The following is a 19104-nucleotide window of genomic DNA, read 5'->3' as shown; positions in this document are numbered from 1 at the left end:
TCAATACCACCATTATTAAAATTCATTATTACTACTTCAAGTGCCTCAACATCGAGTCTTTCATTAATGTGGTCTACTAACTCATATTTATCTATGGTATTTATCATAGACATCAAAAGTATATCTTTTGGATGCTTCATATACTTTTATACATTAAAGGTTACTTTTTTATTATTCAATAGAAACTTCATCTACCCTATTTACATGTCAACCAATTCCCGCCCAATCATGAAAAAAGGTCTTCCAAAGATTATAGGATCCTCAAAGTCAACTTATAATGAAGAATCACAAAGTCAGCCAGAAATATGAAAGATTCTACCTTTACCAACATATCACAAACGATTTCCACCATATTTTTTATAGTTCGATTCTCCATTAGAAGTCTCATAGAAGTTGATTTAGGCAACCCCAACCCCAAATACTTGTCAATGAATTATGGAATCAGGTTAATACTAGCACCTAAGTAACATAAGGCCATTAAAAAATTTGAAGACTCGATTGTACAAAAAATTGTGAAGGCTCCTAGATTTTTTTTCTTCTCAACTAGAAAGTGATAAGCAATTTCAGTATAATGGTACACATTATCCATATGATCAAATCTCACTATCCTCTTATTTTTAACCAAGTCTTTCATAAAATTTACATAGCTCTACATTTATCCCAGATCCTCCACAAGAGGGATGTTCATCGATAACTTTTTCAGCATCAAAATAAACTTTAGATATTTTCCCTCTTTGAATTTCTTCTTTAATCTATCAGTTAAATAAGAAGGAGGTCATGGAATGGGATTCATTACTGGTGTGACCTTCTTACCCTTTCCTTTGTCAGACCTGGCCCGTTTTTCAACAACTAGAGGCTTTTGAGATAGATCTTCCTTCACCACCACATTATGTACTTTATTCTCTTCCATATAATCAATGATCACGAGGTCATTTCTCTTATCATCAACCATAGAAAGAGGTGTATTACTAGTAACCTTACCACTTTGAGTAGTGATTTCCAGTTAATGGTTTTTATTCTTAGGGTTTTGAATGGTGTTTATCAAAAGTCTATCCAATTGATGTTTGTTCAATACGACATACATCTGCCCATATTGTTGATAAACCTTCTTAATGCAGTTGCATAGGACTCAACTTTTTGACTCATCCAAGAAATATCTATCCTAATATCTTTAAGAAAATTCTCTAGACTCTCTAACCCCTAACAAGTTTTAAGTAAAGCTTCCATCCTTGAATTTCTAAACTCGGTATCATGGTTACCCGGTGGATCATATAGTCCACTTTTATCATTATAATCATCTTTGTTATTTCAATCACTATCTCTATCCTAACTCTTATATCTATACCCAAATCAATTATAGTTGTCTCCGTAATAAAGATTCCCTTGCCTAGTGTTTTAATTGACTTGATTATGCCCTTGTACCTTTTTTCAAAAACCCACTACCTCTCTGTCAAGATAATTATTTACTTCCTCAAAATCCATATCTTCATATTTATAAACCTTTCCTCATACACCTATTTTATTGACATTTTTTTCAACTATAACAAATTTCTTAGTAAGAAACCAAATCTCAATCCTTACTTGTGCCACCACTTGAGACTCTGCCTCATTTAGTGCTCACTACTCATTAGAGGCTTCGATTACATACGTACCAGTTGACCTATCCGCCTCTAGAGTATGCCACACTCGGTTGTTTTTTTATCCGATCCAAGATCTTTAAAGCATATTTCCCATCATAGAATCATGAAGACCCCACTTATTATAGTGTTTGCTACACACTTAGTGTTAAAAATCAAGGCTCTATAGAATATCTCTAACGGGTTTCTACATGTAATACTTTGATTTGGCACGTCCTACAGGTTCTTCATCAACCTTAACCAAGTCTTGTATAGTGCCTTTGAATTAAACTATCAGAATTTATGTATCTAATCTTTCAATTATAATATTCTGAAGGAAAGGAAAAATTTGTCCTAGAACCGAGTCCTTAACTTGTTCAAAGTAGTAATGCTCCCTGGGAAGCTAATCTAACCATATAGTAGTTTCTCCCATTAGAGAATGGAAATAACCTTAGTCATATAGCTTCCTAACTCACCCCTAGGTAGATTATATGAAGAACAGATCCCCACATAATTTATGATATACATGTTTGCATCATCAGTACGTAAGCCAGTAAATACCCCCTTCAAATTTAGTAGCTAGATAATTGCACTTGTGATGTTGAATTTAATACATTGAGGCAATTTTGGTTGTATATTGCACCTATCTCAATTGGCTCTACATACCCTAAATCTTTCTCTAGATCATTGTAAAGAGATAGTTACTATTAGATAGAGTGTTGTCTCATATTCTTTCTTAATTTGTCCCTCTCATCAAGTGCATCTAGATGATCTGCCTTCTTTTGTGTAGCCCTCTCTTCTTTTATACTCATCAGGTAGTTGCTTGCCTAGCATTTTTCTCAACTCTTATCTAAGCACTGACTTGTTCCATAATTTCCTAAACCTCATGATAAAGTGGCTGATTCAAAGCTATTAGGTCATCATGAACCCCCTTGATCTAGGATCCTAGATCATGAACTCCTTATCCCTCCATTATTTGATTTTGTCTCAGAGTTCTCTCAAGTTAGGGATCAAATAGAATTGGGGGATTGCCATGAATCTGAGTATGGCACATACACCAATGTTTCCCTAAAAAAATAGAAAAGTAAAATTATCAAACAAAACCAATAGCTTGATAAACACAATCAATCAACTCTATCATCATATTCCCAACAATGGCATAAAAGTTTATTTTCTTACAAATATCCCCTCTTATATTTGATTTTAGGGCATTATAGTATAGTGATGAATATTCCCAGCTATTACAGGAGTGACCTAGGTTTGATCCCCGATAATAGTACCAAAATTTGATGTTTCCCAAATTATATGTTGTAAAATATATATCGCTGAATCAAATATAGAATTCAATAAGGTTGGGTTAAACACATAGGGAATATGACAAAATTTGATTAAGTGTTTGTATAAGTAATTGTAAGTAAGTGAAAGAGAGGGGTTTCGTGAAACAAAAGAGCCATAGAAATGAGTGTTGATTTGTTGGATTTGTAATCAATAAGTGTAAGACATTAGGGTTGTGTTCCCCAATAACATCATAACTCCATAAGTTCTCGACACTTTAGTGATGTCTATTTGTATTTGGCATACTTAATCAATAAGTTATGTATTATGTAATCGGCTAGATTATTTTCACGACCCAAACTAGGGTTTAGCCATGACGGGCATCCCAAGTTCACCAAGGACCAGAGACTACCCCTTTTGCCTAGCCAAAATAAAACACAACACCTAGCAGTGGCTGAATTCCAAACATATAATAAGATAGAAAAGTAATAAAATCAAAGAGATCTAAGAATGTCAATGTCAATACAAAATCCACAGTAATATCCACAAAGTCTCTACTATTCAAAAATAATCTAAGTTAGGAGATGCCCCCGACCCTAACAATGACAATGGCAATGATAATGACAATGTTAATGTGAAGTATTCAATTCTAACTTATGAAAGGAAATTGATGGAATGATCAAGTATTCCAGAGAATGAAATCTCAGCATTTCCCTTCAAATGACCAACGAACCAAGCTGATCCACCTAATACTGTGCGAGAAAATTAGACTTGCCTTTGGACACTACATCGTATGGGGATAAAGCATCTAGAGATTATTAGTGGGTTGATCACTAGAATGTAACTTAGGGATAGGGGATAACATAATTCTAAGTAAACTCTAATTCAAAACCATATGAACATCATCATATACAGACATAAATAATATACTGGGATAGGGAATAGAGCTTAGAATAAAGTAAATGCTAGCCTGGATTGGCATCATAACCGTCATAATAAGGCACCCATGGGCTACATGGGCCCATCTCTTACCCAATTAGAAGGTCCCCAGTGCATGTAGTCACACAAACCAGAGGATAATCATATGTACATATGGCTTTTGGTGGACTCAAACCTCCCGACATATATCAAGGTAACTTAAGCATCAAATCATGTAGCGTGGGGGGACTCAAACCTCCCAATCATATAATAAGGGAGACTCAAACCACCTGGTTATTTAGACCTCGCCGTCGGAAACTGCAGTTTCTAGTATTGATCCCTTGGGACCTCTATTTTCATGGCCCGACTACATAAACCTCTTTTAATCCTAATTAAAAATATTTCACACATATTCCCAATTATTGAACCAATTATGCATTAAGGCATCCCATTGGTATCATTATACCAATAATACTTGCAAGTTCAATATCATGCCATAACTATTTAACATTACACGGGGGAAGTTATGGGCCCCTTAGGTTTAATTATTCATTCATATGAGGAATCCATAAACCCTAATGTTTAATAAAATCAATCAATGGTTTATTATCTTTTTATCCTAATGTGTTAGTATAAGTGAGCAAGTCAAAACCATGTGACTTTCGGTTGAGGGAACATAATTTCCAAAACCATATGTCAAGCTAAAATCATCAAATTGGGGATAACCATGGCCCCTTAGTTTTTTCACCATTCCCATGCACCCCACAACTTAAAAATCATTAATAAAGCATGAATAATGCATAATAAATTATTTAAAATCAATTTAAGAATCAACCATGACAAAATCCCCAACCCACATCAAGACCTTTTTTCAAATCTACAAACACAACCATATAATTTCATGCTTTAAGTAAAACAATTTTACGGGTAGAGTCACATGCCTGAAATATCAAGAATTATGGAGAGAATTTTCCCTTGGAAGCTCTAATCGATAAACTTCTTGGAAATCCCAAGTATACTAACCTTGGAGAATTTAGAGAGTTTGAGAGGGTGCTTTGAATGCTAAAGTATTTAAAATAATGTCCCAAGGGTGTTTTATAGTCCTGGGTATTAAATGGGTAAAGAAGGAAATGTCCAAAGTGCTCTCACTTAAGAAGCTAAAATATTGTCGCCAATGACTACGGGTCACTATACAACTCATAAGGACTCACTTCGGCTTGTCACCATGATTCATAGTCTTTACAGTAGCTTAGGGACCCCTCTGATAACCCTAAGACTCCTACGCTATGAATCGTAGGATTCTATTCATAACCAGGACAAAAACACTTGCGGCATACACTAGTTTGACTATGTATCAAACTAAATTACTCATTTTAAGTCTTTACAAAACATAGCCCTTAGTCGTAGTAACAACAAAAACTCCAGGGCAACATACTGATGTGCTATATAAATATAGCACTTTTGATGCTTAAAACGAGAAAAATATGCAATTTTCTAAGGCTTTTTTGGTAGATATGATCCATTTTGGGTATGTTTTGCAGGAAACCATATTTTGATGATAAGTTTATGAAAATTATGAAAAAGGGGGTTTTGGCTACTTTTGAAGAGATTATGGATGTTTAGGATGTTCTCTAGATTGATCATGATCAAAGCATGTTCGAGAATCAAGGAAGAGCTGAAAAACTGACTGTCGACACCTCCTAAGTGACCCATAAACCACGAGAAGGACCCACAGACCGCAGGTATACAAAGCTGATACCATCAAGTCAAAACCCCAAGAGCTGACTTGTAGGAAGTGATCCATCCACAACCTGCGGTCTACACCTACGCCCTGTGCCAGACCATAGGTTCCACTTGTGACTTGCCAAATAGTAGGTATAGAGAGCAGGCGACCATCGACTTTATTTTCTCTTATTTCGTCTCTGCTTTACTTTTAGGGTTTTCTCTTGTAATATGAATACCCTTTTTGTACTTTTTAGTAGGATCTACACACTTTTAATATTCAAAAAAATATTTTTATTTCAAGATCCATCTTTGATTATGGGATTCTCTTGTATTAACTTCAGTTGATTTATCAAGTTATGATTTTGAGTTTTTAATCATATTATCATTGTGGTTTTATCTAAGCTTTCAATAATGAATGTTATTAATTTCTTCAGGAGTATGATAGGCTAAAAACCCATAGCTAGGATTGTCCGACCCTAGTTGATTAAGGAAGTTAGGGAAATGCGATTGTTGAATTGAATCAATAACCATGGCATGCATTGCATTGTCTTCTATATAATATTTGTCTTAGTGGTTGCAAACATTAGGATCCCTCCTAGATATTGCTACTTACTCCAAAAGAGGATTAGTGACTAGGAAAGGATAATGAATTTGGGAGTTAATTACTAATCCATTGGGAATATAGTGAATGATCAATAGCATCCATCTAATAACTAGAAAATTAAAACGTAATAGTTAACTGGGATCAAGATAAGGGTTAGTAATGCAATATCTGAGACTCAAAAGTTAACTAGTAAAATCCTTCTACTCATCCAAAAACTGTAGAAGGTACATAACTTATCGATTTTGCATGCAAGGAATTATGTTGGTTCACCATAGCATAATAAACCCATGTATTTAAGAATCTAGGGGGAACGTAATTATAGTGTTCACGTATAACTGATTTCAACCAAAGTTAATATTGTTACTTTCTCGAGATTACTGCAAATAAATCCCTTTATTTAATTTCTAGTACTGCCTGTAGACCACAACTACTGATAACTGCAAGCCCACGTGTTCCCTTAGGATTCAACCCCAACCTTAGTTAGGTTACTATATCTTGACAGTAACTGTACCATTATCTAAAAGAAGGTATTTCTTGGATGTCATCAAGAAATTTGCACTATTTATGTGGATCACGGTGTTGAGTTATTGATTGAAGTCATTGTATTTTTTGGTATTTTTTCTTTTTAGTGCTTAGTTGGGCATAAGACGGTGTATACCTAGCACATATAGTAGAGAAATCCCTTACTCCTACCGATTTCAAAGAAAATCCTATAATCATATAGTAGGATGTCAGATCTAAAAAGGGACAATCTTTCTGAATATGAAGTTCAGGATGGTGTAGTTAGAGAGGTTTGTGAGAAGTTAGCTCAGTCTGAGTTAGTAGACTAGAGACAAATAGTAAACTACTGAGCAGCACTCGGTGGAATTCAGAATAGAAGCCAGCCTTAAGTGATCCCAATATATCAGTTTGTTCAGTTGTATGTTGATGATAAGAAATATTTAGGATATGACGAGCCGGATGATATAGGAGCCATTATCCTTCCTGCTTTATCTTCTAATATTAGGTTTAATATCTCTAGTGCTATGATTCAACTCTTGTACTTAAAAAGAGAGTTTGCGAAACTACCGATGGATGATGCAAACATACACCTAGCAAATTTTATTGGGTTATGGACTTTGTATACCATACTGGGGGTTAGATCAGAGGCACTAAGACTGAGGCTATTTCCTTTTTTTCTTACTGGGGAAGCATTATTCTATCTTCGGGAACTGCTAAGAGGGTCTATTACTATATAGAAGGAGCTACATAGAAAAAATTTGAATAGATTCATTCCTCCATCTAGGGTATTGTAGCTCAAGGATGAAATTTATGATTTTAGGATGCTGAAATTAGAGTCTATGTATGAGGCATGGATCCGATTCAAGAAGAGGCTTAGTATGGTACCCAACTAGCAGATATCAGGGATAAGATTGTCAGAGATATTCCATAGAGCCCTAACTACCAGGTCCAGAGCAATGGCAGACACTATTTCTGGAGGAGCCTTTATAAGATTATGATGGGAGATAGCTTTGAGAATTATGTATCAGGTCTAACTAACTAACCGAGGGTGGAAAACTTGGGAGGTTGAGCGAGGTTTTGATATTTATTCGATTGGAGCTTTCAATGCATAAAGAGTAGTTGAGTACATTGTAGCTTAGGAGATATCACTATTACGAATGGAAATTTGTGAGTTGGACAAACAATTTGCAACCATAAGTTCTTGTAAAGTTCATGAATTTTGGATATCTAAGTAGGCAAAGTATATGGATAATTAATTAGAGGGTTTTTGAGCCAAAGGCTAAGTAAATCAAGGTTGAAGCTATCATGATAAGAGAGAAAAGTAAATTCCACCTGACAGACTGAGGTGGAGTATAGAATAGAAGAGATGTTGAACATGTTGTTAAAGGTTCAAGAGATCCAAGAGGCTTCCCTCAAAGAACTTAAAGCTGAAGTGTCTGGATTAGCCCAAAAAGTTGTCACATAAAACTTCTATTAAGTAGTTGGAGAAAAGTATGGGCAAATCTCTATCACTTTGGCTAAGAGATAGTCAGAAGTACTACCTGATAAAAATATATTGAATTATCTAACACTTGTTCATTATATGGTTATTGGCACTAGTGGTAACTCCTCACCTGACCAGCACTATTAGCCCACTATTGATGAACCAAAGAAGGAGTTGGTTATTGGTAATGAGCCACCTAAGATAGAGTTTTAGAAGATGAGCTGTATTGATGATAATTTCAATAGTGATTGTAATGATGACTGCATTGGCGAAGTGCTCTAAAACATAGTTAATGAATTTAGCTCGAGTTTTCACATAACTTCAACTAAAAAGAAAGGGGATCCAGGCAGAGTGATCATCCTATGTTTTATTAGGCCTTATTAGATAAAAAAAGACCTATGTTATTTAGTAGATGGAAGAAATGTTATGGCACTGGTAATATACAAGGTGTAGGGATTAGGATAACTCATGTCTACATATGCAAGACTATTGATGGTTCACTCATTTGTGAAGGAGTCAGTGGGTATTATGCGTGACATGGAGATAAAAGTTGCATCATTCATCTATCCTATAGATTTCATGATTTTAGATTATGAAATGGATGCCTATTCTCTGATAATATTAGGTAGACCCTTCCTAGCTATTGGCAGAGTTTTAATTGACATGGACTTGGAAGTGATCAATTTTAAGTGGAATGATGAGCAAATTATGTTGAATATATGCATAAAAGTAAAGCATTCGGATGATATGAGAGTTGTGACAGTGATAGATATGATGGATGATGACATGATCACGGTTGATGTACCTATGAAGGAAAGATTAGGGGTAAAAGCATTGGCTGTGGTAATCATGAACTTTGAGAGTGATGGAATAGCTGACTATGATGAGATACCTAGCTCCTTACATGGAACAGGCTTTGACTTGCAGTATGCATTCTTAGGGGCCAACAATAACTTACTGATAATCATTACAGTAGATTTGGAATAAGTACAGGTGAATGCTTTGATATTTATATTACAAAAGTTCAAAAAAGGTATCGCATGGATCATTAATGACATTGTAGGGATACCACCAGGTATATGCACAAATAAGATATAGCTTGAGTCAGATAGCATTCCCAGTATTGAACATCAGCGAGGACTAAACACGCCTATGAAAGAAGTGGTGAAAAAGGAGATAATTAAGTAGTTAGATGCTGAGGTAGTTTTTCCTATTATATATAGAAAGTGGGTTAGCTTGATTCAACGCATGCCAAAGAAAGGAGGAATCACAGTGCTTCCAAATAAAAAGAATAAGTTAGTACCATTGAGGCCAGTGACCAGATAAAGAGTGTGCATGATTTTAGAAAGTTGAACAAGTGGACACAAAAGGACACTTCCTAATATCGTCCATGGATCAGATGTTGAACAAACTCGTAGGCATGGGTTCATACAATTTTTTGATGTGTACTAGAGATACAATCAAATCATGATTGCTCTCAAAGACCCAGGAAAGACTACCTTTTCTTACCCCTATGGAACCTTTGCATTCGAGAGGATGTCGTTTGGACTTTACAATTCATTTGCCACTTTCAGAGATATATGATTTCCATATTCTCTAATATGGTGGAAGATACAATTGAGGTATTCATGTATGACTTTTTGGTGGTCATAGATTCTTTTGAAAATTGTTTAGTCCATTTGATCAGTGCACTGTAGAGCTATGAAACTTCAGTTTGATGCTAAATAGGTAAAAATGTCACTTTATGGTGAGTGAAGGTATAGTGATAAGGCACAATATCTATAAACATGGCATTGATGTGGACAAAGCAAAGAGAGAGGTGATTGAGAAATTACCACCACCAGTATCAGTTAGTCGTATAGAAAGATTTTTAGATCACGTCAATTTTTATAGAAGATTCATCAAGGACTTCTCTAAAATTGCAACTCCCCTATTCAAAATTGTGGGGGAGGTTAAATTTGTTTTTGATGATGAGTGAATCAAGGTTTTCAAATGCCTAAATGAGTGGTTGATTTCGGTGCCTATTATTGTGTCACTAGACTAGTCTCCACCTTTTGAGGTGATGTTTCATATAAGGATAGTGGCCTTGGGTGTTGTCCTAGGGAAAAGAAGAGATAAGATATTGAATCTCATCTATTATGCCAGCAAAGCTCTAATCCCCACACAAAAAAATTATATTGTTACAGAGAAGGATCTACATGCAGTGGTTTTCACTTCTGAGAAGTTTTGATCCTACTTGATTAGGACTAAGGTGATAGTTCACACTGACCATGCATCATTGAGGTGCTAGATAATAAATAAAGATGCCAAACCATGATTGATTTTTTTTGGTGCTCTTGATACAAGAGTTTTATTTTGAGAACAAGGACCAAAAAGGGAAAAGGAATCAAGTCGTTGATCACTTATCCAGAATTCAATAGGATATGATCTAGAAACTAGGGGATGATCTTATGATAAATAATTATTTTCTAGATGAGCGTGTGTAAGTGGAATATTATGAGTTGATCCCTTAGTTTGATGACTCTACCAACTACTTGGCAAGTGATCTCATTCCAGAAGATTTGTCCATCTAGTAGCAATGGAGATTTATGTATAAGGTACGAAAATTCTTTTGGGATAAGCCATATTTATTCAAGGGCTTGTGCCATTGGAGTAATTTGAAGAAGCATAGCAGAGGTGGAGATAACGATCATTCTAGAAGTTTGTCATTCATCACCAGCTCAGGGTCATCATAGTGGAATGCGAACAATCCATGAGAATTTACACTGTGGGTTTTATTGGACTACAATATACAAGGATGCTTATGATTTTGCAAAGGCCTGTGAACAATGTCAGGATCAAAGAAATATTTCTCGATGCCATGAACTCTCCATGACACCCATCTTGAAGCTGGAGTTATATGATGTCAGGGGAATTGATTTGATGGTTCCATTTGTGCACTCTTATGGCATGAGGTACATATTGGTAACGGTCGACTATGTATCAGGATGGGTAAAGGTAGTTTTATTTCAAGATAATGAAGGAAGTAGTGTCATTATTTTTCTAAAGAGGAACATCTTTTCTAGATTTGGCATTCTATGTGCAATTATTAGTGATAGTGGTTCTCATTTCTGTAATCGGTTATTCAAGGCCTACTTGATCAATTTTATGTGAGGAAAATAGTGGAAATACCTTAACATCCACATACTAGCGGCCAAGTGGAAGTCTCCAACAGAGAAATAAAGTCCATATTGGTAAAGTCTATGAATGCCAATAGGACTGACATGTCTAGAAAGCTAGATGATGCATTGTGAGCATATTAGACCACTTATAAGGCTCCCATAGGTTCGTCTCCATATCATCTTATATAAGGATAAGTGTTCCACTTACTAGTTGATCTAGAACATAAGGCACTTTGGGCATTGAAAATGCTGAATTTTGAATGGCGTGATACAATAAACTTGAGGATGAGCAAGGTAAATGAGTTGGACGAATTCCAACTTCATGCTTATGAAAGTTCATTCATGTACAAAGAGAGACTAAATTTGTATCTTGATAATAAGATTGAAAAAAGGATGTTCAAAATTGGTGACTTGATTTTGCTATACAATCCAAGACTACGTTTTTATCCTGGCTAGCTAAGGTCAAGATGGACCGGAGCATTCATTGAGGTTAAGGTGTTCCTATATGATTATATTAAGGTAAAGTGCTATGATGATGTCCTGTTTAAAGTGAATGAGAAGTGTGTAAAAAACTACATGGGAAACTTGGAAGAAGTTCATGTTTGTGCTGAGGTTGACCTTGACAAAGTCTGAGTAGCCAATGGAACTGAGTCATGCTATGATAGTAAATCAGGTGCTTATTGGGAGGAAACACAAAGAATTTCATTGTATGTATTCTTATTGTTTGATTGATGTCCGATATTCTTACCTATAATGCCATAGCTATGTTTCTAACTCTCTTATTTTGGTTTGATACATTGGGGAAAATGCATGATTTTTAGTTGGGGATAGGGCTTCTTGTGGGTCTTGATGTCCTCTTGTGGTTTTTTTGGCCATACATCTTTTACCCAGAGTTTTGTTCCTAGTAGAGCCAACATTATTTTGTTTTATGATGTTTTGTGTAATTAGCAGATTTTTAAGTACTTAAGACAGTAGTCATGTTTTGATTAGTGTTGATTTATGTCTTAGAACTGTGTTGATGTATATATGTGTGAACTTGGTGGATCTTGTTATGGCATTAGTATTAGGGACATAATAACCATTTTCTAACAATTGCATGATTGGATTGGTAGCAGTTAGTTATATTGACTTTGTGCTATGTGAGTGTGAGATACTACCTAGTTGTCTTTGTAAGGTAAATTCAGAACTTGTATGGTTAGTCTTTCCTTGTTTAAAAGATAGTCGGTTAGGAAAGGATCATAGGTTGTTTTTTATTTTAGTCCACTTTAGCCTAAATGACCTTTTATGTGTGCAGTATATCCCTTGATCCTGCTTTGAGTTTTGTAAACCTATTTTGTCTTGTTTTCACCATTCACCTTTCCATTTGTATTACAATTTACCTATTTTGGCCTAGGTCCTCTTTAGACACTGTGCACCTCAACATAGGAAAATGCTTAAGTTGAGGGTGGCTATCATAGGGCTGTGTAGTGTATAATGTGAATGAATAAGGGTAAAATAGGGGAAAATAAAGTAGGGATGGGTGTGTTAGAAAAAGAAAATAAAAATAAAACTGTGAAAAAGCAAAAAAAAAGACCACACCCAACCTGGATATGCATAAAAGAATAACAAGGGTGGAAAAAAAGAGGACATCGGCTAGTAAGTGAGACCCCAAGGTTAGTGTAGTTCCAAGGAGCCTTAGTTACTTCATATATTCATATATATCATACCAGACCCCAAGCCTACATTACAAGCCCAAAAATGTCCTATAGTGATCGTAACTTGACTATTAGCATACCAAGGTAAGGAAATAAGGGCAAGCCTTTGGTATTTGACATACACTGATTAGAACTTCTTTGTTGAGTGTGAGGGTCTCTTTATCATCCTTACAATGACACACATGATTACATATGAGTAAGTGGGACATTTTTGTTGTGAGAGCATTTGAGTCATGTTTCTAGCGGCTTCCTTGTTCGGGTAGTCTAATTTGTATATATATGAATAGTTATCTGTTGCTAATGTAATTTTCATACCTTAATCACTTTGTGTCACATTGTTGAACTTCATGTTTATAAACAATTGGTTTTGAAAAGAGATATAGAAGGGGATGTTGTGATTTGAACTTAATATGATGACTAACTATCTTGAATAGCTTAGATTCTCCAAGTTAAGCGTCGTTTTTGTTTTGTGGTGTTTTTGTTGCCTGAGGACATACAAATATTTTAAGTTGAGGGTGTTGATGTGCTATACAAATATAGAACTTTTGAATCTTAAAACGAGGAAAATATGCAAGTTTTGGAGGCCTTTTTGTTAGATATGATCAGTTTTTGGTATGTTTGCAGGAAACCACGCATTGGATAAGAAGTTTGTGAAAACGGTGAAAAAGGGAGGGGGGGTTGGCCACTTTTGAAGAGATTATGGATATTTGGGATGTTTTTGGCTTGATCGTGATCAAAGCATGTTTGAAAATTGAAGAAGATTTAAAAAACTCACTCCCGACATCTACTTTATTGACCCATAGATCACAGAAAGGACCTACGGACCGAAAGTACACAAAGAGGGTACTGGAAAGTCAAAATCCCGAGGGATGACTTGTAGGAAGTGATCCATCTGCAACCTGGAATCTACATCTACACCTTATGCCAGACCGCAGGTGCCACCTACACCTTGCCAGACCGCAGATACAGAGTGCAGGTGGCTACCGACCCTGATTTTTCCTATTTTGTTTAGGCTTTTGTTTTTAGCATTTTCTCTTGAACTATAATGCCTGTTATGTACTTTTTAGTAGGAGTTACACACTTTTTCTACCCACAAACGTATTTTTATTCAAAGATCCATCTTTGATCTTGGAATTCTCTTGTATTGACTTAAGTTGTTTTATCAAGTTACTATTTTAGGTTTTTATTTATCTTATCATTGTGGTTAAATCTAAAGCTTTCAATTATGAATTTTATTGATTTTTTCACTAGTATGAGCAGCTGAAACCCATAGCCAGGGTTGTGCCCCTGGCTGATTGATGAAGTAGGGGATGTGCGTTTGTTGAATTAAATCAATAGCCATTGCATGCATTGCATTATCTTTAGTATAATAGTTGTCTTAGCGGTTGAAAACATAGGATCCCACCTAGATATTGCTACTTACTTCAAAATAGGAGTAGTGACTAGGAAAGGATAATGACAATCGTAATTTGAGAGTTAATTGTTGATCCATTGCACACAATGGAATATAGTGAATGACCGAGCTTCCATCTACTAACTAGAGACTCAAAAGGTAATAGTTAACTAGGATCAAGATAAGGGTTAGCAATGCGACATCCTAAGACTTAAAAGGTAAAGGGTGAAGTCCTTCTACTCGTCCAAAAAATTGTAGAAGGTACATAACTTATGAATTGTGCATGTAACATATTGGGTTGGTTCATCATGGCACGATAAACCTACGAAGTTGAGAATCCAGGTGGAACGCAATCCTAGTGTTCACCTTTAACTAATTTCAACCATAGTTAATATTGTTACTTGCTAAAGATTACTACAAATAAATCCCCCATTTACTTTCTAGTACTGCCTGTAGACTACAAATGCTGATAACGGAAAGTCCATGTGTTCTCTTAGGATTTGACCCCAACCTAAGTTTGGTTACTATATATCTTGACAGCGATCGTACCATCATCTAAAAGGAGGTGTTGCTTGGATATTATCACATACTGGCCTGGCTACGATTGGGTTGTTAAGACTCGTAATGACACATTAAGACTCGTAGGGAGAGTAGTAGTTTGGGTAGTAAGTCTAGAAACTTAAAAATATTTTAGGGACCAAAATTTGGGGTATTTGATTTTCCCCCTTAGGATCATTCGTCCTCGAAAGATGAGACAAGGAATTTATTAGCACAATTTGACATAGAGAGTATCCACACTTACCTTTAACAAAGAGAGAAAACAAAGTTATCAAGGAAATAATAATTTTATTTAATAGAGTAAAAAATAGAGATGTTAAGGAATACACATGCCTCAAGCAAGATTATCTAAAGTGAGAAACAAAAACGAATATGTGGACTTCATGTACTCTTTGGATTCCCAAGTAACTTCTTCAAGCTTTTTGTTCCTCAATAGAAATTTTATCGAAGCCACATCTTTCATTCGTAATTGGCGTATTTGTTAATCCAAAATCTCAAATGAGGCATATGCATAGGATAAGGAATTTGAGACACCAACAATCTCATAAGGAACAACCAATGAAGGATCACTTACGCACTTTTTCAGAATCGACACGTGGAAGATCAGATTGATAGAACTCAAACTCAAAGGCAATTCTAACTCATAAGAAAAATTTCCCACTCTCCTCAAAATACAATAAAGACCAATATAATAGAACTGAGCTTCCCATTCTTCCAAAACTGCATCACTCCCTTTATGGGGGACACATTCTAGAACACTAAATCATTCTCTTGAAACTCTAAGTTCATTCACCTTATATTTCCATAGGACTTTTTGCGATGTTGTATGGCCTTAAGCCTATCCCAAATAACCTTAAACTTCTCCATTGCTTTGTGAATCAAGTCAGGAGCCAACAATCTATTTTTACCAACCTCAAACAACCCAATATGAGACCTACACCTCCCACCATACAAAGCCTCAAATAGAGCAATTTAGATGATGGAATGATAACTATTGTTATATGAAAACTCTATAAGAGGCAAATGATCTACCCAACTACCACCTAAATTGATCACACAAGACCTTGGCATATCCTCCAAAGTTTGTATAGTCCTCTGTGCTTTTCCATTAATCTGATGGTGGAAAGAGGTATTAAGGTTCCCCTTAGTTCCCAAACCTCTCTAAAAGGAATGCAAAAAGTTATATGATAATTGATTACCTTGATCAGATATGATGAAAATTGGAGCACCATGCAACTTTATGATTTCCTGAATGAACAACCTTTCATAATCCTCAATAGAGTAATTAGTCCTTATAGGTAAGAAATTAGTAGACTTAGTTATCCTATCCATGATGAACCATATCAAATCAAATTAACTACGTGACCGCAGAAGACCATTGATAAAATCTATATTAACCACTTCCCATTTCAACAAGAGCAACTCAATTTCTTAAGACAAACCACCAGGCCTCAAATTTTTAACCTTTACTTGTTAACACACCATAAACTTAACCAAAAAATTTTGCCACATCCCATTTCATGTTATTCCACCAATAGATCTCTTTAAAATTATGGTATATTTTCGTAGAACCAGGATAAATAGTGTACCTTGATTCATAAGCCTCAGCTAATATCCTCTCTCGCAGCCCATGAATATCGGGAACATATAATTTTTCATGGTACCTTAAGATAACGTCACCACCAATCTCAAAATCTATCACCCTCTAGTGATCCGTATCATCCTCAATCTGCATCAAGGTATGATCCAATACCTCCTTCCCCTTCACCTCAGTACCCAGAGATGACTTCACCAAGTCTTGCACAATTATTATTATATCCTTAGAGTCCAAAATATGAACTCCAAGATTAGCCAAATAGTGAATATCTTTCACTAAACCTCACATCTCCTCATCCATATGAGATAAGCTTTCCATGGATAACCTACTAAGAGCATCAGCAACCATATTAGCCTTATCGGGATAATAGTAAGACTTATATCATAGTCCTTGAGACACTCAAGTGATCTCTTTTACTTGAGAGTCAATTCCTTTTGGGTAAAAACATACTGCATACTCTTATGATCAGAATAGATGTCAACGTAAACCCTGTACAAATAGCGATGCCAAATATTGAAAGAAAAGACCACAACCAATAATTCCACATCTTGCATTAGGAATTCTTCTCATGTACCTTTAACTGCCTAGAAGTATATGCAACCACCTTGCCTTGGGTGTTGTCCTAGGCCAAAGAATAAAGAAGATATTGTATCCCATCTATTATTCTAGCAAATCTCTAATCCTCGCACAAAAAATTATACTATTACAGACCAAGGTTATAGGTCACACAACCATACAGTATTGAGGTACTAGATGACAAAGAAAGAAACCAAACCATAATTTATTTGTTGGGTGCTCTTGCTATAAGAGTTTGATTTTGAGGTCAAGGACCAAAAAGGGAAAGAGAATCAAGTCATTAATCACTTATCCAGAATTGAAAAAGAGACGATCCAGAAACTAAGGGATGATCTTGAGATAAATGATTGTTTTTTAGATAAACGTGTGTTAGAGGCTTCTCATAATTTGATACCCTAGTTTGCTGACTTTTCCAACTACTTGGCAAGTGATCTCATTCCAGATGATTTTATCCAACCAGTAGAGATAGAGATTTATGAATGAGGTAAGGAAATTATTTTGGGATAACGCATATATGTTCAAGGGCTTGTGCCAATAGAGTAATTTGAAGAAGCATAGTAGAAGTGAAGATAATAAGTATTCTAGAGACCTATCATTCATCATCAGTTGGGGGTCATCATAGTGGTACATAAACAACCTATAAGATTTTTCAATGTGGGTTTTATTGGCCTTCAATCTACAAGGATTCTGATGATTTTGCATAGGACTATGACAAATGTCAGTATCAAGTAAATATTTCTCGATGCCATGAACTCTCCATGACATCCATCTTGGAGTTAGAGATATTTAATGTGTGGTGAATTAATTTCATGGGTCCATTTGCGAAATCCTATGGCATGAGGTATATTTTAGTATTTGTTGACTATGTATGAAAATGGGTGGAGGTTGTTGCACTTCCAAACAATGAAGGCAAAACTGTCACTATTTCTCTAAAGAGGAACATCTTTTCTAGATTTGGCACTCTACGTGCAATTATTAGTGATGGCGGTTCTCACTTCTAAAATTTGTTTTTGAAGGCCTTTATTAATAGATATCGTGTGAGGTAAAAGGTGTCAGAACCATACCATTCACAGACTAGCAGCCAAGTGGATGTCTCCAACAAAGAAATAAAGTCTATATTGGCAAAGACAGTGAATACCAAAAGGACTGACTGGTCTAGAAAGCTAAATGATGTATTGTTGGCCTATCGGATAACTTGTAAGACTCTCATAGGTTCCTCTTAATAATATCTTGTATATGGAAAAGTATGCCACTTACCGGTTGAGCTAGAACATAAGGCACTTTGCGCATTGAAAATACTGAATTTTGAATGGTGTGATACAACAAACTTGAGGCTGAGCAAGGTAAATGAGTTGGATGAATTCAAACTCCATGATTATGCAAGCTCATCCATATACAAAGAGAGAATAAATTTGTACCTTGATATGAAGATTGAAGAGAAGATGTTCAAACCCGATGACTTGGTCTTGCTATGCAATTTAAGACTACATATTTTTCTTGGAAAGCTGAAGTCAAGATAGAACGAACCATTCACTGTGGTTAAGATGTTTCCATATGGTACTATTAAGGCAAAGAGCGATGATGATGTCCCATTTAAAGTCAATGGGAAGTGTGTGAAACACTATATGAAAAAATTGAAAGTAGTTCATATTTGTACTGAGATGGACCGGACCTTGACAAAGTTAGAGTAGCCTAGGGAATTAAGTTGTGCCTCGACAGAAAATCAAGTACTTCTTAGGAGGCAGCCCAAGTTATTTTATTATTTTTATTTGTATTGTGTGATTGATGTCGGATCTTCATACCTACGGTGCCATAGGTATGTTCCTAACTCTCTTATTTTGGTTTGATTCATTAGGGGCCATGCATGATTTTCAGTTGAGGTGGGGCTGCTTATGGGTCTTGATGTCCTCTAGCGGTTTTTGTTGTCGTGCCTCTTTTCCCCATAGTTTTGTTCCTAGTAGAGCCAATATATTTAGGTGTATTTTTTTTTGTTTTGTGATGTT

Source organism: Capsicum annuum, chromosome 10 (assembly GCF_002878395.1).
Source record: "Capsicum annuum cultivar UCD-10X-F1 chromosome 10, UCD10Xv1.1, whole genome shotgun sequence".
Classification (NCBI taxonomy): domain Eukaryota; kingdom Viridiplantae; phylum Streptophyta; class Magnoliopsida; order Solanales; family Solanaceae; genus Capsicum; species Capsicum annuum.
Note: the sequence above shows the minus strand (reverse complement) of the source record.